Source organism: Euprymna scolopes, chromosome 23 (assembly GCF_053919585.1).
Source record: "Euprymna scolopes isolate OS-2025 chromosome 23, ASM5391958v1, whole genome shotgun sequence".
Classification (NCBI taxonomy): Eukaryota; Metazoa; Mollusca; class Cephalopoda; order Sepiida; family Sepiolidae; genus Euprymna; species Euprymna scolopes.
This window is the reverse complement of record NC_136504.1, coordinates 85,775,940-85,802,861: the sequence shown is the minus strand read 5'-3', so window position 1 is coordinate 85,802,861 and position 26,922 is coordinate 85,775,940. Positions and strand designations below refer to the sequence as shown.

General features: G+C 34.0%; 1 long non-coding RNA gene and 1 pseudogene across 1 annotated transcript in view; one reads left to right on the top strand and one right to left on the bottom strand.

Annotated features, from left to right (window-relative positions):
- The window catches only part of LOC145245707 (uncharacterized), an 839,291-nt gene extending 813,109 nt beyond the window's left edge, over positions 1–26,182 (top strand). The window contains exon 3 of the long non-coding RNA XR_013863021.1: positions 24,306–26,182. This is a non-coding gene — a long non-coding RNA (uncharacterized LOC145245707). The remainder of the gene's footprint in view (positions 1–24,305) is intronic.
- On the bottom strand, positions 10,288–10,423 carry LOC145246325 (U2 spliceosomal RNA; annotated as a pseudogene).
- Positions 26,183–26,922: the final 740 nt, after the last annotated feature.

Sequence of the window (26,922 nt, the reverse complement as noted above, 5' to 3'; positions counted from 1 at the left end):
GTTATTCAGAAGTCAATAAGAACTCAAAGAAATGTTTCAATAATTTAAAACAATTAGACGAATAAAATATTTCAGACATAACAACCCCTTTTCAATTGGATCGTGTATTTGTGATATATTCTCATGAGAAATCCAAATGAGTGCTAAACTAGAGTCTGGAACCTGCGGTCGTCAATCTCATGCTATCTGTATGTTCCGACGTGTTTAATAGTGGAAAATCATTATTATATTCTTATAATATATACATATGGCCACGCATATATATATATATATATATATATATATATATATATATATATCACGCAAACTACTGATTTTTTAACTGCAATGTAACTCTTTGGTTTTGCTATATAACCAGTAGTAGCTAGCCAATATTAAGCCGGCTTGTTGACAGTGGTCATTTTACTCATTTAGCTGTCAGATATGCGCCGTTTTTAGACGCACACACATACATCGGTTTCTCTCTATCTTAATATATATTAGATTTTGTCCGGAAGCTGATGGGTCGACTCTAGCTGACTGTCTAGTTATATTCATTCTACAAAATGGTTAGAATTGATAGTTTTAATTAGGTATAAGAATGTGTTGCTTGCTCATTTTAGACACGCATTCAGTTTCAGCATAACGCTTTCCCTAAACCACATTATCTATTAGCTTGAAAGAATTAATGACCAATTAAAACCCGTCCTATAATAAAGAACAATTCTTGTCAAAATAAATTGTCAAGAATTACAAGTAAAAGATTGTAGTATAAATCCAAATCGGCTCAGCCATTGCCTAGTCTATAGGGAACGAACTCCCACACAGTTAAAGTTCATTTTATATAATAAGAGATAGTAATCAGTTCTTTCTGATCCCTCGGTATAAATATAATCATTCAAACTTTTGTCATCCTACCTGGTATTGTTATGCTCAAAATATTGCAACAAGCCGAAGACAGACTCGCCGTGAAAATGACAGACAATCCTACTGATTGGAAGAGGATTTGCGTATCGTTTACAACCGGGGAATAGGTAGTGCTGGGACAGGCTGTAATATTTATTCGAGAAACGTTTCCACTGCATGGTGACGATTCGTTATCTCCTCTGAATGTCGATTAATTTTCTGATTAGTATTTTTGTACTCAAATTCTCTTACTAATCAACATCACACGTGGTCTTGTATCTACCTTCCTGGAAAGGAATTACATAAAATAAAAAGAATAAACTTGGGCATAGTAGTCCGAATAAACGAAGTAATACAAAACCAATGCTTCAGTTGTGTACGACAATCTGCCAGTCCAAAGTGTTTTAGTTACGATATACAATCAGAGAATCGGGCTCCTGTAGTTTCTTTTTTGACTAGTTCTATCTTACTGTTACAAGGCATACTTTTCATTTTCCCCTACCAAAAAATATGAGAAATATAGACAGATCAGTCATAGTAGAAAAGCTTAAAATATCCTTTAACTTCAGTCGTAGATCTGTACATAGAATTTCCAATTATGCAGACTTTAAAAATGTCGATCCAATTCAATTAGATGCTAATCAGGATCTCTTTTGCTTTCTTCAGATTTTTAAACATTATTTTATTCAAGCTTCGATTAACAGAATAATTGCCCTTCCTTTTTGCTCTAATCTTAACGATTATCGAAAAAAAAATACTTGTTTCTCGCATTATTCTAATCATGGTTAACGTTTCTACGATTATGTCACGTTCTAATGACGCAGTTATTTTAATATTAATTGTTTATCTACCCTTATCTTTGCCTTTTGTTTTGTTGGCTTGCCAGTGACAATCGTTATTGATCGTTTCAGCGGAAAGTTGTACAATCGATTGCAATGACATAATTACGCTCTTGAACTAGAATGTGGATGCGGGAGAAATTATAACCTTGATTAGAAGAGGGAATATTTAAAGAAAGAACCCACCTCCCGGCCTCCTGCATATTAATAAAAACGGTCGTGCATTTATCGATCCTTACTTTAAGAACAGAAAATCTATAAGATCATGTCACATAATTAACGTGGCTTTAGCACTGCATGTTCATAGAAGGAGCACATCGAATCTAAGTTAGCGAGCTAATTTGAATTGGAAATGGCATGATCTAACTCCTGCCTTTGTGAAAAAATATCCGGATATTCTTTTTCCTTATAGCACAAACTATTGCTATTTAATTTAATCGCTTCTCCACAAGAGCAATATGTGACACAACGTCGTTTTTAATGTGAGAGAAAACCAGCTTCTCAAAGAGGGTCAATCTGGAAGTAGCACAAAAACATGCCTGACTAGAAAAGAGTCTTCTCTCCATTGACTAAAGACACTACTTAAGTGTAGCATAAGAACAGATACTACGCTTCTATCTTAGCCTAAAGGCTAGATTTCTAACTTGTTGGTGTTATGCTATTAGTTCTCTAACCCTATGCTGTTTTAGTATATATTCGAATTGCAAATTCATTTTTTTTAGTAGTGGGGTATAATAATTGCTTTACTCCTGTACGAGGCATGCTCCAAAAGAAAAGACTCCTGCTTTTTTAAACTAAAAAAAACAAACTTAAAGCTACTTACGCCGAAGTGGGTCTATTAAAGCAACGAATCTTTTGTCCTATAATTTATTTTTCTGATATAGTCATCACTAGGGATAGGACAACAGCATATTTTCTTCATTGTTTTGACTCTCGGGTGTGTATCCGTTAATATCATGTTTTTATGTAGTGATGTCGTTCTCGGTTGATTAAGTGTGTCGGATATATACTCTAAAAAATAATGAATAGAATATGCTATTATCATTGCCTTAGTCATCACCAATCCTAATGCACTTTTGTCTGCGATTAACAATCGCTTTGCATGAGAGTCCGGAGCGCGCTTAGTCATGCGAGGGTCGTTTTAAATGTGAAACCTATGTTTTGTTTTTTTTTTACTTAAAAAGTTTAAGGGATACGAAGACACGAGTAGTAATATTACAAGAGCCATATTTTTATGCTCTGGAATTCATTTTTCTGTATTCTCTTTGCAATTTTGCCAGAAAGTCAATGACACATCTCTGCTTCTGACAAAGGTTGCTTTCCTATGACATATGAGTTTCCATGACAAAGGTTACTTTCTTAGTTTCCCGCCGTCAATATCCACAAGAGTGAGACGAATTTTTTTTTTTTTTTTGTCATGGATGCATAAGTCTAGTTAATGTAATTTAGAATACTTTCTAGTTCTTTCCGGAATAAAAAATAGGAGGCGTTACTTTTAGAACGAATCACGTATTAACACGAAGTCATATTCGTTTGGAGGTTAACTATTTTTTTTAATACTTTATTTTTCTCGCGCGGATTATTTACTATATGAATTGTATGTCTGAATTGTTCGTGTAATATTATTGATTTTCTAACCCCGTATAATTTTATGTGCGTTGTCTTGGTTTAACAAGCTATTTTTTTTTTAAGAGAAGGAATTACATTTCATCACATCTTAAATTTAAACTGTGAAAACTTATTAAAGCTATTCGTTTGAAATTCATATAAAAATGTTTGAAAGCTTTTCTATTTCCAAACTATTATACAACTCTAAACACAAACATATTTTATTAGCTGGTCACCCAGCGTTGCCTGGTTGTATAATACGCTCGAATATGATATTTTGATATATGCAATTTGCGTATGCATTATTATAGAATAAATTCTCTTTTGATTATTATATTTTACGAGGAATAATTTGCTCGGTGGACTAACTTGAAAAATAAATAAATAAATGATAATGTCATTCATCAAATTCCGTCTGTGTTTGTTTACAATATAACGTCAGCTGATATTTTGACTTAGTATATGACAGAATCTATAACAGAAGAAAGACAGTGTTTATAATCGAATTTCTTCGACTTTCAATACTTAACGGATGAATTTCTGTCAAAGAAAATTTCTAAGGACACTGCCAGACATAAATTAGCCTTGTGTAAAATTTGCATAAGATAGGTTCTGAAACGGCTGAGCCTATGAGGAAGGAACTCACACACACTCATACACATAAAGTGATTTTTATATAATAGTAAAGGTGCCTATATGTGTATACATCAAATAATAATTTAAGATGACATATATCGTTTGTAGATGTATACAGTGCTTCATATACGAGTGGTAAAGTGTAGATGTGGACTTATAGGAATCAAGATACACACAGGCGTCCGCATTTAATCTATACAGGGAATTTCAAGTTAAGGTTCTTTTTTTTTTCTCTCGTTCATTATTTCGATCGCTCTCTCACTAATATATATATATATATATATATATATATATATATATACTAGAATATGATTCGTTGAGTCGCACACTAAGCTCAGCTTAGATTTTTTTTTATATTAGAACAAGTGAGTTATCGAGGCGAATGGTATATTATAAATATAAACGAAAGCTAAAATAATCTTTCTGCTGGCTAGATGTCTTTTGCACATTTTTATATTAGTCTATCGGCTAAACAAGATAAATACTTCTGATTATTTTCCTTTCTTTATATAATGTACTCTTTAAATGGTTTCATTTTGCTTATTTTGTTATTACCTTTTCCTAAGGAATATATTAGCATATATTTTTGTATAATTGTATAATTGAAATAATATTTTGTATAATTGAAAATGTACTAGCGGGGGGGGGGCGGCCGATTTTGCCCGGTCGTAAAATACGCTTAAATATGTTATTTTAATTTGTCCAGATTTCGTATATATCATTATAAAGTCGTCATTTAAAAAGTAAAAAAAAGGTATTTGAGTGCCATCAGCGAGAATCGAAACTGAAAGGAAAACTCTAGCATTCAAAGCTGGTGATGTTACCATTGTACCAACGTGACACGCATATAAACTGACTAAAAATAAACTAAGATGACTGTACAAAATGTATAACGATTTTTCAATTTTACTTCCTTTTGACTCCTTAAAAACTATTTAAACTAGCTAAACATCAATAAAAGAACAGTCCATAAAAGTCCAATTTTTTAGGCCCCTAGATGCGCTCTGCTACTTCGAGTTTTCGAAGCGATAAAGTTTATGAAATTGTGAAAAACAATTATGAAAATATGGAGAAATGCCGGCAGACAGAAATATATTTTTTTATATATTAGATTTATATGCGAAACTTTTAATTTTTACTGCTAAGTTTTTAGGCTGTTTACATATCATGGCTTAAAAATTGAGGAATCACATTTCACTACTACAGATTTATTTTTCTAATTAGCAGATATTATACGTCTGAGGGATCGCTCTTTCAAATGGTACCGGTTTCGACCTGGTCCGATGCGGCTGAGAAAATTTTTTAGCGCACATACGAACACACAAACACATACAGACATACAAACAGATGTTTTATATTTATATAAAAGATTACTTTTACTATTTCAAATGAATCGGACGACTATTGTTCGCATTCGTTTCTTCGATATATTTTGGTGAGAATATTTTTCTAGAAAAACATCGAGTACTTACGGGAGGGACCCCGTGAATATTGCCAGCATTCCTAAGAGAAATGTTTTTTTTTGTGGAAGGAACTAGATTCGAACTTGCAACAAGGTTGTCAGTTCGTGCTATTAAGGTCTTAGCCACCATAATAACCTTGCTACTGTTTGAGTAGTATCGACAAATAGATGTATAATATTCACGAAGCGCCGATTTATTTTTCCCAATGATAATTGTGTTTAATAACTTAACCGTTAAAGTACATGTTAAAGAGTGCGTTTTAAATTTTAGTTTTCTTTATATGTAAAGCGTACATGGTAAATCAAATTTAATGCCACCAGCTCGTTAAATACATGATGCTTGCAAATTAACCTAATTTGGTACTTACAAATTTCAGTCTGTGTTTGAAATATTTACGAATATTTCAGCTCAGAATATCCAACACTGTTTTCGTTGTTGCTGTTCAGTGGTTTGCCTCAACAGTCGATGCCTCTTGGATAAAACAGATTTTGTCCGAGATGGTCATCTATATTTGTATAGTCTGGCAATGGTTTCTGTCAAACTGTGGTGCTACTGTGGGCTACACTAAAGCCAATAGAGCCTATATCATTACTGAGCTGGCATTTTCCTGTTGACTGCGGTATGTCTCTAGTGATGTGTAGCTGTAAGAGATCTACCCTAGGCTTTGCTTTCTTCCTTTGAGAATTGGTTAGTCAATTTTTATCGCCTGAGTGGTCTCTACCGGCAAATCCTAACGTGGTGTCGCAGGTATATTTGCAGTATAGAATGATCTGTCACTGGGTCGCTGTCTCTTTAACCACACTTTACGACCTTTGTGCCGCGTCTTCTCATCGTAGAAAAGAGATAAATATCAAATCCAGCGATAGTTTTGATACACATTATCTTGGAGACAACCCCAAAGATGAAAAGGAGGAGAATAAATTGTGTTAGTTCAGTCAATTCCACTGTATCTATTTCTTACTATGAAGTATAAACATTGTGTAAAGTGCGTTAGAATACACAGATTGGAATCTAAAAGTGATTTGAGTTTGAAGCGAAATATTAACTCGCCTATGAATCTGACACTAAATATATGATATATTTAAGAAACCAAGAGACGATACATATATAAAGGACATTGATATGAAGACATATAATGTGTGAATAATAAATCATATGCACATATTTTTTGCGTTCATTTTAGTGAATTGATAAAGGACTCGCGTGACCTGTGAGAATTCCACAGGGGACTCATTGATATGTAATATATTGATGTTGACATTCTGTAGATGTTCAGTGTAAATTGAAACGCTCTGATGTCATTGTAGCTTTTTTGTTAAAACTGCAAACGTATTTATCTAAGCTAGCACGAACGCCCCGTAAAGCACAGTCGTAAAGTACGCTTAAATATGATATTTTAATTCTTGCAGATTTCGTATAGATTATTATAGTTAAAGTTCTATGGATTTTTATGTTATAAAGTTGCGATTTCAAAAATAAAAAATATATCCATATGACTTGGGTGCATTAGCTTGACTCGAAACCAGAATAAAACCTTATATATTACTTGAGTTCCTTTAGCCATAACCGAAACCAGCACTTATGAAGTATTTTTGATAAAATTCTTTGACAAGAAATAGAAGAACATAATAATTAAACACACAGCACAAGCTATCGTATTAATATGCAGAAAATAATCATATGTGAGGTAGGCAATACACGCAGGCAGTTTGATACCATATATATCAGTTTTAAACCATATATATGGTTTAAACCATATACATCATTTTGATACCGTACATATCAGTTTGATATATATAATATATACCATATATATATATCAGTTTTTAATATATACCATATATTTCAAACAAATATATATATATATACCATATATTTAAAAAAGTATTTGAAATATATACCATATACATCAGTTTGAAACCATATACATCAGTTTGAAACCATATACATCAGTTTGAAACCATATACATCAGTTTGAAACCATATATATCAGTTCATACATCAGCGACCGAATTGAATTTAAGCAAATTATAAAATAATTTTCAGAGTTTCAACAAATCTAAAGAAGTTTGATGAATTTATTCTTTCTTTGAAGACATTATGCAGTAGGTCGTACTATTACAGATCACATGAGTGTTAAAACATGACTAGTTACGTATTTTTAGGACAATGGTACCTACTTAGTAAAGTGTGAACTACATTTGGAATTACGCAGTTACCTATCTACGCATATAATTGCATCGCAATCAAACACAGATTGTTGGTCATTCATATCAGAATCTTGGTGGACAGGCAATCATATACTCATGTCTATTTCTACCGATATGTTTGTATTACAGAAAGAATTATGGATCTAATTAGCGACGCCATGGGTAGAATTTTATTGGGGTGTTCACCATTTACTTGCTTTATATGAAATAAAGTTGTTTTGCCATTGCGGAAGTAGTTGCTCTTCAAGTGCACTTGTTTACAAAAGTGGCAATCATAACCTGTATTTGAGAAATTAGCTTTCATCGTCTTCTTCGTCCTTCTCTTTGATAGGATCGATTATTTTCTTTTGGACTTTCCGAGTTTCGACTCGCTCTTAGAATAAAGGATAAACGAATTCGAAATTCCCATTAACAGTGTAGCGATCGGGTTTTGGCACTGGTTATCCAATTGGCGGGCATTATTTTTGAAATTGCATCGCAGAAGCTACGACTAATAGAATTCATTGGGAAGCGCTGCAGTTGGCGGAAACAGTGATCGAAAATGGTGCAGTCGATAAAAGGAAATTAATTTTAATGTTATTAGCGTTTTATCTTAGAACGATTTTAAAAGCACATTACGTGAAATGAAGTTCGTTAATTTAAATTATTTTAAATTTTATTTTAATTAGACCTTATTCGATCGCTTTTAGTTAGCATCATCCTGTCTCTCTTTTTCAATTCCTCATATTTTTGTACGTTTGGGGGAAGGAGGAAGTACTGTCTATTATATTAGATTAGAAAGATATGTGGAAATTCCACATTTCTACTCTTCATATGTTGCAGATTGCTGTCTGGACAATCCTACAATATTGTAGTACTAATTTTAGCAATCAGGAAAATAAAGATTGACGTTAAAAACAAGGGATGGTCTATCTTTTTGTCACAGTGTGATACAGCATGTGCTTTCATAATTTCTATATCTCCTAACTACACACCTTGAACCTTCAATTTGTGTCTATGAAGATTATCAGGTGATACCTTGCTCAACCTGAATACTTTAAAGCACCAACTTTGACAAAACTAATTTTATATACCAACTAGAGCAAACTGAATATCACGTACTTCCATACCCCCCTTTTACCTATATAAATGGAAAAAAAGCAAACACTTTATAACATTGTATTGTTACGTTTGAGAATCTTCTCCATGTTGGTATAAACTATATGCATTTGTATAATTTTGTTAGTGGAACCTCATTCATTTCTAAGTTTAATGGTTTACCTACAGTCCAGGAAACCTATTTTTATTATTGGTAAAATATTTTGATATAATTTAATTAGTATAATATTTTTTGATTAACACACACACTATGTTCTAACCGAATTGTCGAATAGGGTTTTTTAATTTATATGTAATGTTGAAAAATTTTAATTTATCTAACCTGGAATGTAAAAAAACAATTTGAAGTCCTTTATTTTTTCTATTATACGAGCGAGGTGTATGAAGGGGAGATAGGGTTTAAAATAATAGTGAGAAGTCCGAGTGGAGGGAAGTTTTTAAAAAAAAAAGTGGTAGTACCGAGGGCGGGTATCAAAACAATAGTAGGCAAGCCGGGTGGAGAAAGGGGTGAAAAATGGCAGTAGCGGTGGGCGGTACCCGGCGTTTCCCGAGTGTGTAGATTGTGTAGTAAGAAACCTCGTGTGTAGAGAGTTGCTAAAACAGTCGTAGTAGCGGTGAGCGGGGGGGGGGGTAAAAAAACAGTCGGCAGTCCATGTGGATAGAGGTATTAAAAATGGTAGTAGCGGGAGGGAATAGGCAGCCAGTGTGGTGAGAGGTGTTGAATTTTTTTTAAATGGTAGTAGGCATGAGGGTCGAACCTGTGACGCGAAGGCGGAAAAGAAATTGAAAGAAAATCTCACATCTTACCGCTGCTCCATGACGCGACCAGAAATCGAAAGGGTTGAAGTTAAGCGAAGTAAATCTAACAGATACGATGACTTGCAAAAATGGCCACTCAAAAAACAAAAAAAAAAACAAAAAAAAACAAACAAACAAAAAAACACCTTTTAGAAAACTGCCCAGTAAAGGGTAAAGGAATAAATGTTTTTGGCCGATTTTTCGGTATTTGCGAGACACACACACATTTTGCCCTTTATATATAGAGAAAATAAGTTGATTATTTCGTTTATTTTACCTTTAATTCTTTTCGCAAATATTTTTTTAATATTAGTTTTAGTTTAATTTTTTAAATTTGCATTCTTTGATTCGCATCTTAATTGTTATTATAATATCAATATTACTTTACTAAAATGCCACGTGGGAATTCTGTACGTCGAAATTAACACACGTTCCTGTTTCCCGCCATTACAACATATATAATTATTAGACCAATAGTTATCAAGGCCGATAGCCATTAGTCGCGTTCTCTCGTGTAATGAATGAATGTAGGATTGACGTGAAATACTTAAAGATAAACTAAAATGACCGAAAAATGGGCTGAAATGACTTAAATAAAGTCAATGACTTAGAATGACTTTAATGAACTTAAGGATGAATTGAATGACCTTAAGAATAACTTGAATGCTTCATAAATAACTGGAATCCTTCAAAAACAACTTGAATGATCGGGAGAATGACTTGGATCGCTTTGAGACTGATTGGTTGTAAAATGGGTGGTCATTTTACATTAAATTAATACAGAAAAGTGATCCTCCACTTTATATCACAAAGTTACAAATAAGTACAGCATGTAGTAAGAACATATACTACACTTTGATCTTAGCCAAAAGGTCAAGAAAAGGATATTTATTTGCTTCCCCGCCGAGCAAATAAGGCAAACGGCCGATTTTTAATGTAAGGAGTAAAGGGGGAAATGGGGACCAGCTCCCCAGAGAGTAGGGGAGCTGGAGAGTGACAACTGGTATGAAGGGTTGCCCCTACATTGTCAAACGTCTTATATGTAGGGCTGCCCCCACATATGGTCTTTGCTTTCAGTATCTGCCGGAACACATACTACACTTTTATCTTGGCCAAAAGGCAAAGAAAAGCTTAAAAAGCTAAGAACAGCATCTATTAACAACAGAACTTTCATCTTAACCAAAAAGGCCAAGCACAAAGGTGTTACGGACAGACCGAACGACGGACCGACGGAGTGATTAGTCACTTGTACGCGACTAATAAACGTGGGAATAAAGTAGCAATATGTATTAACCAGAACATTCAAAAGTGAGGTTCATTTGTCTAGCCGACGTACAACTTTGATTGGTCCACCGGATATCGACCCTCGCCTTATCTTCCAGTATAAATTTTGTTAGATCATTTCATCCTTAGCAACACAGGTAGTTCTGTCACAGTTGTCTTCGAATTTGGAGTGGTTCATTTTGCTATTTTTGCAATATATATAATATATATATATATATATATATATATATATATATACACTAGTTAAATACATTTAAGCCAAAACCACTTACATACACTACAAATATTCTATATAAACCATTTAGTGTATGATCGGTTCTGAGACAATGTGTTTTTTATTGATATCAGATCCCATCATCTGCACAGTTGATTGACACCAAGTTCAAAGTTTAAACATACGTAGCATCATAACTATCGTATTACACAATATACAGTAATATAGCAAATCAAGAGGTCAATAAAGTATGATACTAAGGGAGATACAAGTTCATTAGAACGGTCTACAAGGTATACAACGGGGCTTATTTGGGAAAATGAAGATTGTTATACATAAAATAACATACACTACAAAAACATTTAAACAGTTATGTTTGAGGAAGAAGCTTCAAAGTATAAGAAACAATAGCTATAGGATTAATAGATAAAATTAATAGTTAGAAAATTGAAGAGATTGCTCCTTACAAAATCATTTAAAGAAATATTATCACTGATTTACAATTTTAACTAAGTAGAAGTAATTGATATATGAAATTTACAAAATTATAAACATTAATGAAACTATAATGCTAAAGATAACAAAGTTAATTTAGAAATATGGAAATTACGAAATAGTAATATATTAAATAGTGATAAAAGATGATTAAAATAACTAATGTGAACAAATCAATAACAATTATCTATATAGCATGCTTCTTTTCTTCGTCCGTACATTACACTCTGACAACCGAATACGATGTTTGAATGCTAATCTACATCCACGAAAGCCAAATTCTCTAAATTTTGCTTTAAAAAGACTTATCCGGCAAACTTGAACTATAATAAGTGATCCTCCCTTGATGTAACCTAATTTTTAGTCGCGTGCAAATGACTCTATAAGTCACTTCGTCGGTCGGTCGGTCGGTCTGTCCGTAACACTTTTGTGCTTGGCCTTTTTGGTGAAGATCAAAGGTCTGTTTCTAATAGATTCTGTTCTACGCTTTTTGAGCTTTTCTTTGCCTTTCAATCAAGAAAAAAATATTTAGAATATCTGCCTATTTGCTTGCTATCTGTTAAAACTATATCCATAATACATGATAATGTTATGGCAGCCTTCTGTCGAATGAGACAATGTTGTTCTGCATCTAGCGTTGTACACTGCTGCGTTTGTTGTGGCTATAAAATCAAAACTGGAGTTGCCTCTCCGTAAGAAGTCATGGACGGGTGATAAGGGAACCTAGGTTTACCCAGTTACCATGGGCTCCCTCTCCACGTTGAAGAATCCGACGGAAATGCAAACCGATACGGTCGGAGCCAGCACAGCTGCAGGTGTTGCCGGAGAGGTGTTGAAATGTTTTAGCATTCATCTATCGGAAACTCAATACCGAATTTTCGTCAAGATTTATTTCCTTAGCCTTTGCCTTTCCCCAGGCATACACAAGACCTTATCTATAATGTATATCGTTTACTATCATAATGTAGGTTTCTAACAGCATCGATTGCCTAAATATTCGCCGAAAGTTGAGAATATCGTTCTTTTAATAATCTTCCATCATGATAATGCTTCACCTAACAAAGCATTACTGACAAAAGGTCTCCTAGAAAAATCTCGTTGTGAAATCTTACCCCATCCTGTATAGTCCCCTGACATATCACTCGCAGATCATCATTTACTTCGAGGATTACAAAACCATGAAGACGGCAATCACAAAATGAGATTCAGCATGAGTTAGATTCAAACCTAGACGATTTTACACTTGAAGCTTTTATAAGCTTGTTCAAAAACCGATTAGTTGTAGAGAGAAAATCTTTTTATTGGTTTCCAGCAAAACTTTCAAAAACGCTCATTTTAAAGATGAAATTTAAATCGGCCAAAACTTTTGCACTGATCTAATAGAAAGATTTATAGAAAAACTGAAACTAATCAAACACATTTTTAATGATTGTTGATGCAGTGCAACTGCTATAAAGTATTAAGCTACGTATTTTTATTAATATTTTTTATCGATAGATATGTATTTTCTGATATTACGTTTCAGTACTTTTGAGATTGATGATGCGTATTATTTGGATTGTCGAAATCTTGAGTGTTTTAACAATGCTTCGGCTGATGTATAGATTAATCTGTACTAATAATTTGTGATCTATATTAAGAAGTATTAAGATTGAATATCTACAAAAAAGAATAAGTTTAAGGCCTCAAAATCCATACAAGAATTGCCCGCAATGACCCCCTGGCGTAACGGATAAAATAATTTCTTAAATTCAGTTCTAAGTGAAACGCTTCTGGAATTTGAATGTTAAATCCTCGCTGTAGACAATACTAAGATGCAACATGTCTGACTGAACTAGAGCTCCCGTTGATTAAACAAAGGGTTCCGTTTGTAATTCCTGAGTTCAACACTAAACTTGAAAAGATCGGATGCAACATCCACCGAAGCGTCATAAAAAGGATGTTAACATAATACACATAATACTATTAATTTGTATATTAAGAGTTTTGATTGTTATAGCTTCTTTTTCAAATGACCAGGTCATTTTGGTTAGAGTAGTTTGAAACTATTCCAATTTCACTTCGTATAACAATCTGATGCTTAACTGATATCTTTTTCTGCTGCTTCTTTTCCCCGTCTCTCTTTATCGTCTCTTTCTATTAATTTCCGGGTTTTTGTAATATTGTAGCTCGACGTCACCTGAAGGCAATAGTTTCATTGATGAAATCCCGACTTGAGAGAAATTACCTCAACTCGACCTCTTATTACATTTGAGCCTTTTCGGAAATGCTATTCTCTATTAGCCTGTCCTGTCAACCCCATTGAACCGCTGGCAAAACTCAACAAATGCCGCCCTTGAAATAGCTCTCTGCCAACCAACTCGACCACAGAATGTCAGCAATTTGCTCCCCTCCTGTAACGAAATATTTCCTCAGCTCTGCCTTCCTTTCTATGACTTTTTCTAATTGCTGCATGCTGTTTGTGACCTTGAATTCGCGATCTTTCAGTCTTATTAAATATTGAATGGAGACAGGAAAGGCACAATATCTGAATGCGAAGCGAATGTCCTATCATGAGTCAATTGCATCTTTTGAAGTAACTGAGGATAATGCGATTAAATTGATACTAAATCCACGACTTTCAAATGGAGAATTGAACAGAAATATGGTGAAATATTGGAATGTAAGGATCAATTACTTTACTAATGGGAAGAATGCGCAGTGATGCAATTTACACTTCATAAATTAGTAGCACACACGTACAATGACAGGTAAATTTTATTCTGATCGGAGCAGTTTGGCACCAATTTCAAGTGTTTTTTTCTGACTATACTCTCAAGATGTTATCATATTCTACTTTGTCTGGAAAGTTTATTCCAATTTTGATCGAAATCAAATATAAGGTCAATGCAAAAAAAAATGTACTAGTTTGTAAAAATATTATATCAACAACTTTTAATTTATTTTATGCATATTCTTATATAAATATATTGTATATTCTTATATAAATGTTCACTATGACTAGCAGACAACTCGACGTTGCCCGGTCGTGAAATACGCATGAATATTATACTTTGATTCATACAGATGTCGTGTTTATTATTAGAGAGACAATTCTCTATTGATGTTTATATTGTATCTAATATATAGTAACGATTTCAAAAGTAAAAAAAAAATGACTTAGGTGTCATCAGCTAGAATCGAAACTAAAACAGAAGTCAAAAGCCTCATCCGTAACCATGAGGAATAAAATTTTAAAATGGAATAAATATGCATTTGCGCATGCTTACAAATAACAAGGTGAATCAGTTTGCCAATGATAATGTTTTATTTTTAATTTTGACCAATTTGCAGCAATTTGTATTTGCTAAGACCCAAATCGATTTCTTCGCAGGTGTTATATACCAAATTTCAACTCTGTAAACTAAAGGTTGTCAAAGAACTTTAGTAGGGACCTTCCGTACACACACACACACACACATATATATATATATATATAATTAAACAAATCCACTGTCCATACTGTTGATGTAATACAAAATCCAAAATTTAACGGTTTAAAGACAAAATATGTGCAGAATCGCTTTCAATACAATACAAGATATTTATTTATGATAAAATTCGATATTTCGATTTGGAATAGAATAATTACGAGGAAAGTTTAGGTTTTTCTACGTGTCATGGCGATGCTAATGCCTGGTGCGTCTTCCTTCAGATGTTGGCTTAGGATGAGGTTTAGATGTCTGATACACTATTAGGCGCCTGTTGCACGCGTATGTGTTAAATAATAATTTTAAAAAATCCACCGTACATACTAAGCAGTGTTGATGTTGGAATACAAAATTTAAAATTCAATGGTTTAAAGACTAAACAAGTGCAGAACATTTTTCAGTAAATATATATACACACACACACACACACACACATATATATATATATATATATATATATATATATATATATATATACACGTTTTTGTATGCTAGAACGTTTGTATCCTAAATGCTTTCTAATAAATTGCAATGTAAAAACTTTTGTACTTTTTTTAAATTTATAATTGCAATGTAGAAACATTTTTTCGGTCGCCACTGCGTCACGGGTCCTTGGGCAAGGACCCGTGACGCAGTTGTTAGAGTACTGGGAAAAATCAATTATAAAATTGACCTTCCCCTGAAGGGTGAAGGTTCAATCCTCAGCGTGGGCGACCGAATTAATACATTTGCAAATTACTTAGGCCCTCTATCCAGTCATGGCTGACGGAACAAGAGCACGTTATCCCCGTGACGTAGAAGGTTTCGCTCGAAATTCCGTCCAAATTTCGCAGTTTGACAAGATACACCTAAAAACAGTCGGATGCTACATCAACCGAAACGTTGTGAAAATCACATTCAAGCTGAGAATAATAGTCCGTTAAATAATAATACAAATAACCAATCCTCATCTCAAAAATTCAGAAATTTAAAGTTTTTCTGAATCTCGTGGGCTACTTTTTTTTTTACCTATCTCTGCCATCGTGTAAAGGTAATACATAGGGCCGCATGCAATTACATTGATTGCAACCTACACTATTTTCTACTTAAGTAGGTTTATATTAAAAATAGTATAATCAGTTTACATTGATTTTTTTTTTTCAGGTTTGTATTTTAATAGTTCTGTAACGATTTTTTTTATATTGTTCCCAACAATCCTCAACATCCAAAAACAACGTAATGTTCATTTGCTTATAATGCAGCAGCAACACTCCATGTTTTTAATTCTTTTTATTAATATTGAAAAAAGTATAATTACAGTATAAATCAAATCGTGCTCATTTTTGTTGTTTTTTTTATTTTAAACATTTTTAACATTTTCTAATACTTCAAAAAAAAAACATCAGGTAGCTTGAATTGTCGACATATTTCGCTTGTATCAAAGTGTTTTACATCACAATCAATCGCAAGGCCTCCTTTAAGAAGACCAAGGGAAAGTAGTAGCATCTTGAAGAGGCTTATTACCATAAACTCCCAGTTCTTGTCAGTGGTAAGCGATTGTTGTGATAACGCAAACTCATTAGCAGGTTATTGAAAGGGATAGAGAGTACTAGAACACTCAAGGAAACATCACTATCTATTATCAAGGAGTAATCTCTGATCACCTGCGTTAATTCTCTTATTGATTACAAATAATAATAAAAATTAAAAATTAATAGTTTCGTCTATATTAAAAGTGAAAAAAACTGTTCTAAGTATATTCAGTAAGTTTATGCCTCGCCTTCTTTTTAAAGAAAATGACTTTTTCTGGAGTAATTAACTTCTAGTTTATAATTATAAATATTAACATTAGAATTGCATTTTCATATTCGATTTTTTTAAACGAACCGGACACACGTACCTTCACTGCGACATGTGTCGTTTTCTATTATTGAGCAATTATTTTTATTCTACAAATAGCAGAAGAACGCGGCGTTGTCCAGGATTAAATTAGGATAACAAATGTCCCCGTTACATTTATTGTCATCGATATCGGTGGAATCGCCTACTTTTTATCAAATTGATTGATTGGGGTTAGAGACGCCATTGTGGTGTATCGCGGGTGAAGCTTCACATTCCCCCGCGCAGTGGCTTCGTCCACAATAGATTTTTTTAAATTACATTTTCACCCCAAACAAGACACATTGCCACTTTGATTTAGGGGTCTACTATTAGGGACATAAGCTGTGTACTGTGTAGGGAGTTGGGAAACAATATGTCGGTTTACATTACACTTGAACTTCTACATGTCATTACGGTTGGAAGCAGGGACACGGAAGGGATTTCAAAAATCTAGCAGTTCGGAGGAAGAAACTACTAGAGTAGAAAGCTCTCTTACATCTCTACTGTATAGGGGTGGGATTTAGCTGCTTGTTGGGGGTATTTACGTTGAGGGAGTACAAGTGCTTGCAGTTCGTCGAAGCATTCATCATTAAAATACTTGTAGAACAGAAAGAGGGATGCAACATTTCGTCGATGGGGCAGTGGCTGAAGATTAGATGACAGTTCAGGACCTATTAGGTTGGCGACTCTTTTTTGAACATTATCTAGGAGCGAGAGACTAGTAGCAGATGCACCAGACCAAATATAACATCAATACTCCATATGTGAGCGAATGGTGCCCTTACAGGATACTTTCGGACGTTAGTAGGTTTCCAACACGGTAGAGAGCCTATTTTCTTTGCAGCGGTCCTGGAAATGCTCTAAATGTAATTGTTCCAACTCCTATTTCCTGTGAACGATAGGCCGAGGAGTTTAAAGGAGGTACTTTCAGATAATGAGTCTTTAGCCATTGCTATTGGTGGTAGAGAAGGGTTTTTGTAATTATTGAAGGAAACAAGTTTAGTCTTGGCAGCATTGAATGTGACCATTTATTTTTGCCCCCATTCCACTACAAATTGGAGGTATTTCTCTAGTGTTTCTGCTATTTCCTTAGATAGGTGGTCATTTGTTTTTCTGTCGTGCCAGAGCGTGGTGTCATCAGTACATCTCAGACAGTTTCTTCAGGGAAATTATTTATGAATATTAGGAATAATAAAGGTCCAAGGATAGACCCCTGAGGTACTCCCGCATTTATATCATATTGGTTAGATGTACGACTGTCGAGGACAACCGGGATTTTTCTCTTCCCTTAAGGATTTAATTATGTTAAGTATTCGTCCAGTGATACCGTATGATCTGATTTTCCTGAGAAGATCTTCATGCCATAACCCGTCAAAAGCCTTAGATATATCTAGAGCTACCGTTCTACCCTCCCTGCTTTGAACGTATATACTATTCACTGTACAGAGATTGCAGTTAGGATATCTGCTGTGGAACGGGTTTGCCTAAATCCGTATTGTTGCTAGATCAGAAGTTTAGCATCTGTAAGCTGATGGACTAGAGCTATGGACTCAAATATTTTGGCGAACAGTGGGAGGAGGCTAATGGAGCGATAATTTACTGGGGCAGTTCTTTCGCCAGAATTCTTGAAAGCTGGTACCACAGAGCAGTTTTCCTGCAGTCAGGAAAGCAAGATTCCTTAAGGCATTTGTTGTAAAGTTTGGAGAGAACTGGAACTTCCTCGGCTGAGCATTTTTTTTAATAGCACAGTCGGGATGAGATCAAGTTCACATGCTTTTGAAGTGTCAAGGTTTTTTTTATATCATGCACCTGAGAAGGGGTGATTTTCAGATCGTCTTGTGTTGCGTCTGTCTATACTGGAAGGTTATGGAGGGGGTGGTTAGCAAGGTTCAATGTGGAGTTGGAGGCAAATCGACTGGCAAGCATGTTAGCCTTCTGGGTTGCTGTGCAAAAAACCTCATGATTGTTGGATAGTAGGGGAATTGTTGATTGCTCATTATTTACGACACTGTTGTAGATTTTCCAAAAAATCATGGGTTCCTAATTTCTGTGCTTCGATGCGTTTTTGGTGGTTTTAGTAAATTCTCTCTTATCTGTCGCTATTTCTTTCTTATTACTACTAGCTTCTATATATTTCTGTCTGTTTGAACTAGACATGTCGGTTAAATCTGCTGTACGCATGCTGCTTTGTAGCAATGGCAGCTGCACAAGTAGAAGTAAACCATTAGGGAGAGTGGGAACATATGCTTCAATTGCCGTTTTGAGCCATTCAGTGGTCTCATTTGCGCACTGTTCAGCATGAAGAAAAAAATATTTCTCAATGAGGCATCTCTGAGATCCCTGATGGCATCCAATCAGCTTTTTTTTTTTAATATTTCGTAGTTTTGAGCAATGGCTCTTTAGTTTTGTGTCTACGGTTTAGGGCGATTTCAACCATTATCACTGCATTATAAGCATTCCCAAGTGGGATGTGGACATTCCTTATACAATTATCGGGAACTGTGGTCAGAAACAGCTCTAGAAGTAATGCGTGTTGTTCTTGCTTGTCTGGGAAACAGGTTTTAGACTACATTGCACTGTTGAGAATGTTTTATTTCATAAAATTATCTGTAAATAATGACCCTCCTTAACGTTTAAAGAGCTCAACTGTGCTCTAAACAGAAACATTTATTTTGGATGCGCCACAGCTCTAATATATAATCAAGTTACATGAATTGATTTTATAAATAAAAGTTTAAAAATAAAGCTGCCGTGTTTTTTTTTTTTTTTTTTTTTTTTTTAGGGCAAACACTTTTATCGTTCCACCCTGTACTTCTTTTTTCCGATATCGAATGTTTTTATATGGATGGAAATAGTTGTAATAGTTTAGCGATTTTCCTTAAAGATGGAGACTAATAATTGGATTGTTCATTAATATATAATGAATATTTTCTTTTTCTGCAAGCTGATCATGTTTTATTATTTAAATTTAAGGTAATATAAAAAAAATATGTAAGATTCATTTTTTTTTTTTTTTTGCATGTCAAAACTTTTTCGTCTTTATTTTCGGTTCACATACATACGCAACACTTTTAAAGTAGTTTTTTGTTCTGTGGTTTTCATTTTTAACGAGAGAATCTTTCTCCTTAATGGCTTTTTTATGATAAATTGTCTAAAGAATAAAAGACCGGAAATAAAATGTGTTGTTTTATCGTTAAAAGATTTTTTTTAAATCAAGAGCAAAACAAAATATTGAATAAGTTTTTCCGTTTTCCTGGCCATTAATGGAAATAGTTTGTCTCGACATATTAATTAGTCATTTTGTTATTGCTTTTATCGTCTTGTTAGTGGCTATTTAATTGCTACTTGTAAAACTCATCACCTTCGGCTCTTTTAATAATTGGTATTCCGTAGATTGCCGGAGCAAAGAATCATGTTAAGTGATGGTGATGGTGATGATCTGTTACTGATTTCTTTTTTTAATTTGAGACTTTTCAAAAATAAAATATTTGAATAAAAAAAAAAAACTCGTGAACAGTATATAGGCAGGCTAGAGTTCGCGAAAATGACTATCATCATTAAAGAGTTTAAGTGTTAGCCATTAATATGCTTCGCGAAACGGATGTAATTGTGTAAAGCAGTTGCGTGATTTTGGTTATATTAGAGTAATAATCAAGTAAGTCGCATACTGAATGGGTGTTCGTCGACGAAGTGTGAATCCTTTGGCATATCCTCCGACGTCTTCGAAGTTGCTGTACCAGTACGTATTTATCGCTTAATCAACTGGTCACCTTGTTACAAGGTTGAAGCCGCATGTATTGATAGTCATATCAATTATACACAAAGCCGACCCGGACGATTTTAAAGCCATGTTTCTTAACTGTTTTCATTGATTTTACAAATTAATACCGATTAAATGTCAAATTTTCAAATAATCGAAATAATCGACAAAAGTGTATTTTGAGTTTCTGGCAAAAAGAGGGTTATTTCGTTAAACAATCGTTTAGTGTAATGCCCATCTGAGTGATATTGCCATTGTTTATGGATCTACAGTGGTAGCAGCGTACAATTACGAGAACTTTTTAGCAGGGTCGATGTATTTTGTTGTTTTTTTTTTTAATTTTTTCTTTACAAAAAAATGAGTCCAAAAATCTTATTTTCCTCTGATCGCTAACCGTAATCTAATAGCATTACTTCTCCATCGGTTTCTCTATTCAATATTTTTGTGATTTGCTGATGTTGCAAATGTACAATTTTCTCATAAGCAAATACAACATTTATTTCATGTTAGTGTTCGAAAAACCAAATTAAATGAATCATTTTTGTAAATCTGAAATAAGGCTAATTTTTCCCATATTAGTTTCGATAACACATATTTCAATTAATCTATACGACACAGCCCCTTTAGGAGAATCGTTTCTTATTGTTAAGCACTTTCAGTTGAATTAAGTGGGCCAATTTAGCTCTTATGCTTAGATCATTATATAATTAGATCACTCTGACAGGCGTAAAAAACATTTAAAAATAATGTTTAACTGCAACGTTATTTCACGCGGTTTACGGTAGCCGAATGGATACGGTCCTTGCTAATCAAGCCAGAAATGCCTTGTGTCGCTGGGTTCGAATCGATCGACTGGTGTAAATCGTGACACCCTGCACTGAAGATTCCCGAAAGGATGAGACACTAGTATCTATATATTTAATTATTTTATATATATATATATATATATATTCACAATCTTTTTATGGTATTATCGTAAAATATGCCAACATTAGATTAGTCATTATTAGGTGGGTAATTCTGTTGTTTAAAGTAGAAATTAATCCCCAAAAGAGCCAAAGTAGGCAAAACAGAATACAATCTCCACATGTGGGGCCTAGACACCTCACCTTAATGTCCATGTGGAGAGGTAGAAACGATGCACCACCTTAGGAAAAACTGCCGATTGGGTCCTCATTGCTCAAACCAAGACCTTACGGAGGCAAACAGCACCGCCATGCGATGGGTTAATTTCTATTGCGATAAGATATTATGATGAATTGGGCTGAGTTTGGATTGCGCAAAAATATGATACCAAAATGTACGGGAATTAGAAAAAATGTTGCCAAAGACAATGAACTGAAAAATGAATATTCTGGAACTCAAGAAATGAATTATGTATCACGGTAAATTTAATTGGGTGTAATAAAAGTAAGACACGCCTAATTAATTAATGAAATAGATTTTACGATGGAGTACGACTGACACATCTGAGGAGGCGGCGTACTGAATACTATAATCTTGCTTTTACATATTTTGATACTTTAGTGATGATTTCCTTAGTGTTCTATAACATATTTGCCAAAAAGGAACGTTTCTATTCTTTATTTACCCTATCTTACTTTTCCAATGCTCTATTGATGGCGTTCATCATCTCACTGGCAATCTACTGAAACTTTACAATCGAGTGACCATCGAGCATTGGTAAGCGATGAACCATTAGTGAAAAAAGAAGTACGAAATCTGATCACTTGAGCTTCACACGTTGGTTCTTTGTTAAAGTTAAGTCACTGAGTATAGTCGAGGGTTACCGAAGGTCACCTTTTTATACGTTACTACAGCAAGGTGTGAAGAAGATTTGTTTAACTTGCCCTTTATCCCCCTGATAATGTTTAGATTTTAACAAAGTAGTATAAATGCCACGTTGTCAGGAATCAGGAAGTTGAAGTCTTCAGTTGTAAAGCAGGTAAATACTAGAAAAGAACTTCATCTCTCTTTTTCTTTGTAACAACATTTATTTCCTCATTGTAACGGCCGTGACGTCATCCAATAGATCTCAAACGTTTACATTACTCTAACGTGATCTCGAACGTTATCCCTATCTCTAACATGAGCTTTTTGAAGTCTTTATTTTTCCCAACCGGTGGCGTCATTTCGCATGCAATTGCATATGCGCGTCCGCGCTATGTTACATAAAGTACTATTTCTAATCTTTAGTATGACTCAAAGATTGAACGCTCATCTCCCGGCCCATTAGCGAATTCTCTTACAACGGGTCCCTTGTAAGACATTCAGAAAAATAACTCGTCTTAATACCACAACTAAATCAGAAGGTCCTTGTCTTTTTCTATGTGCCTAAATTCAAACTGAATTTTTATAAACGTGGGACATGTTATCATGATATTGCTCCTTTGTGGGCAACAACATGCTTTTCTTTTAATCCAATCTCAGCAAAATCCTCCCCCTAAATAGTCAAATTATAGTGATTACATGATATTTCCCATCATTCAGTGGGTAATCTACTCATCTTATTGCACGCAGTGTTTTGTTAAATAACCGAAATTAAGCAACGCTCAGTTTGATCAGTACTAGATGAGGGACATTTGTGCATACGATGCGCTATATGAGGAGGATGTTATATAAGAACTGCATAAATTTAACGTCATCACTTTCCTTGGTGCAGCTAAGGACCGCATGTAAATAAGATATTCCCTAGCAATTTCCACATTTAAAGATAGTTGGTAAAACTGCATAGGGTTAATATTTCTGTCAAGTTTGTCCTCGAGTTTTGTTTAGCAACATTAAATTGTTTTATTAGTAAATAAAAATTGTAATGATCAGAATACTATAATTTTCTTACAATTTCTCCGATGCAACCAAGGTCATAATATTAACTGTTAGCTTACAGCAATTTTCAATTAAAAACCAGTGTCATTAATGTTACATTTAGAGAAAAGTGTTCGAAGTTGGTGCTTTTTTGTTGTTGTTAATCGAGTTAAGCTTATGTATGAAGCTCAAAAAATCGTGCTTCAGGATTGACAAGTCTAACGAAAGTTCGTAGCAGCTACATTTGTAAGGTAGCAGATTTTATAGGAGCGATACCGACCACAGCAAAACTCAACGGTTGGATGCGAAGCCATGGAAGAATTGTCCTTATTGTAACCTCACAGTCAGTTATTTTAAAACAAGTACAGTTGTATAATTAACAAAACGTGTATTAGCAAAAGTATAAAAAAAAAAAAAACATACACGGCATAATTCTGGGGACCATAACTGCAATAGATCGTTATCTCGTTTGGGCTATCCAGATGTTTATAATATCTAGGTCAGTCTATTATTCCTGAAATATGTATGTAATCTTACTTTGTAACATTCTATGAAAACAAACAAATATCACAGAAACAATGTTATTTGCGGTTGAGCGTTATCAGCAAATGTAGAGACGATCAGAGGTGACGGTTCCTGATGCCAAAATTATATAAAGTAGATCGCGGCTCTAACGCCACTTGGCGCTAAATTGGTGCCGATAGTAAGCCTGCTAGCGACCAGTGTTTCTGGCGGTATAGCTCTAATGGTCCTACCACTGGCAGGAAGGTTCGTCTTTTAGGGTGAGGATTAGAACTTTAATTCAGTCAGTACGTCATTTTCATCAGTTTCTTTAATTGTTTGAACGTTTATTGTATCAATATTTTTATTCTTTTTGCAGGTAAGTGAAGATTTTCATTATAAATCTGCTGAGATCATCTGAATCAGAAACAAACACTTGAAATAGAATGATTACTTTGTATAATGGGGATGGATTATCCGCCCAAAATTCATGATATGAAAAATCAGGTAAGTGCAACATTTTTAATAGTCTACCTTTGCTTGCTTTATTTCCGAAAATCACTACGTATTCGTGCGTACAAACAAAGCTTATCTTATAAATCAATGTTGGCTGATAATTCCGAAACCGAGATATTACAGCAATCGAAATGTTTTCAATATAACAAAAATACTGGTATGAAACACGTAAATAATGTCATTAAAATAGAGCGTTTTTTTAAATGCTACAACAAATTATTGATTATGAAATATATTTAAGGATCAAAAGAATTAAGTTTGTCAATATTCATCTAGTCTGAAACAACTCCTTAATTATGCTAGGCAACCAGAAAATTAACTGTTATTTGAAATTCCAAAAGATTACTCATCCTATACAATGCCGTAAGACTAATGAACACGTTTGAAATGGAAAATCTCACTAAAAATATAAATTTATGAGAAAACTGATGTTACAAAAACAGTTGTGCTTAGTTTTATAGACAAAATCTTTCATTAAATGAACGAAGTACATGGTACGAGCGACTGTAACCATGTAATGATCTGCAAATACGATGATCAAGGCATATACAATATTTTAATAAAGCATACTTCATTTAGCAATGTGATAGAAAAGGATATTCCATATTTTGATTTATCAGGATTCGTAATGGGTTGGTACTAGTTAAAATAATTTTTTGAGCACATGTAATGCTGGTAGAAATCGTTATGTAGGAAAGACATTAATGCAGGTTTCGGAAAATAAAAGATGATAAAACGCCTGTGCTGGATATATTTAGTAACAGCTTGTCTACGATAAATTATGACCGTAATCATGACAGCGTGGCTCCAACATATAATTATAAACTATATCTACAAATAATATGCACAAGCAATAAATAAACTAAATAATATATCTTAAACTCACTATAAATCTTATATATTCTTCCATAGCTTCTTTTCTTTTAGCGGACGTGTTCAATATAGGTTCCATATGCCCTGGCCAGAGCTAGAGGATGCAGGGGAATTTTTGTCTTCATTCTTGATCATGCGTTTGTGCGAAAGTTGATACGATACCTCTTGTTGATAACGAAATTTGAAGATTTTATATTTTCCCCAAGATACGTAACTCAAGGATATAAAATAATTCCTCCTTAAAGAGAGATATCGTTAAAGATAATTATCAATATTACTATGTTTCTCATTCATAACTTTAGTATAATGTATTTAATCTCTAACAATCTGGATTAACTATTCTTATCTGGTCTGTACTATTAGATTGTTTTCTTTTGATGGCCTATTCTAAACTAAGTATTCCTGAGCACGGATTTACCTTTGAGCTCTGAATTTCTGCTGCAGTAAAAATATTTTTACACTAATTTTCAACATGACATTTAAATCTTAACTCTTCATTGTATGCTCAAAACAATGTATACGACATTTACAGCTTGTAACTATTACTTGTAAAATTTGACTAATTTGCATTTTATTTTAATAGTCATCTAAAACTTGTAATGTAATGAGGTTGACCATTCGTTCATGGATAATTATCATTTTTTCATGCACATATTAGTCAATTACTGTAATTTTAGTATATTTGTGCTGTGGTGTATTATCATGAAAGTTTTGTGTGTAGTATCATCAAATTGTAAAGCAACACAAGAGTTTATTATAGCCACGCCGTGCAAATTCCAGTCCTCCATCATATACAAGGATGTCTCGATTCCCACATAATCGACTGTTATTGCAGTTAAATGGTCTGATATTTTGAAAAAAAAAAAACGTTCACGGATAGAATTCATCAATGTATTTTGAGGAGAGGTCCTCAAAATTGTATCTCTCAACTTCCAGTATGCGTCTGTTCTCTTCACCTCTGCCAACCAGTGTTTTATGAAAAAAATCTGACTGCATTTCATTTGCATATGTGTGCGGTATGCGGTGGAATCTCGTGTAATTACACGAGACTACAACTTATAAAGCCACAGCGGACATCTTTAATCTCTCTCCCTCTATCTCTCTCAGATCCCTACTGAAGGTAAGTCGGATAGTGACACAAGGCACACACACGTGGGCGCTTGCTTCTTTGACTATTACGTTTAACCTTACAGTTATATTGATTGTCGATGGAACATAATCGATCGTTATATTCAACCTTAATGACATTCTAGTTATCAACTATACTACACCAATGGTCATTCACAAACGACGTGTATATATTTCTTTATGCTATTTTTCAGGTTACACAAGATGTGATAAAAGGTTGCAGGCTTTACTAGGGGTTTTTCTTGAAAGTTTTAGCAACCAGAAACCATACAACTTTTTTATTTTGCATAATTTTAGCATCTAACAGGAATTAAAACCCACGGTCAATAGACAACCATTTGGTTTGTCAGGTTTAATTTCGTAATTTTTTATTCCCACAAACGGAATTTAAATAGACGCATCTGAAAAATATCCGTTCCTGTAATTATTCAAAAATAGAAGTCACTATAATTATTCCAGCCCTAAAACTTGAAATAAAC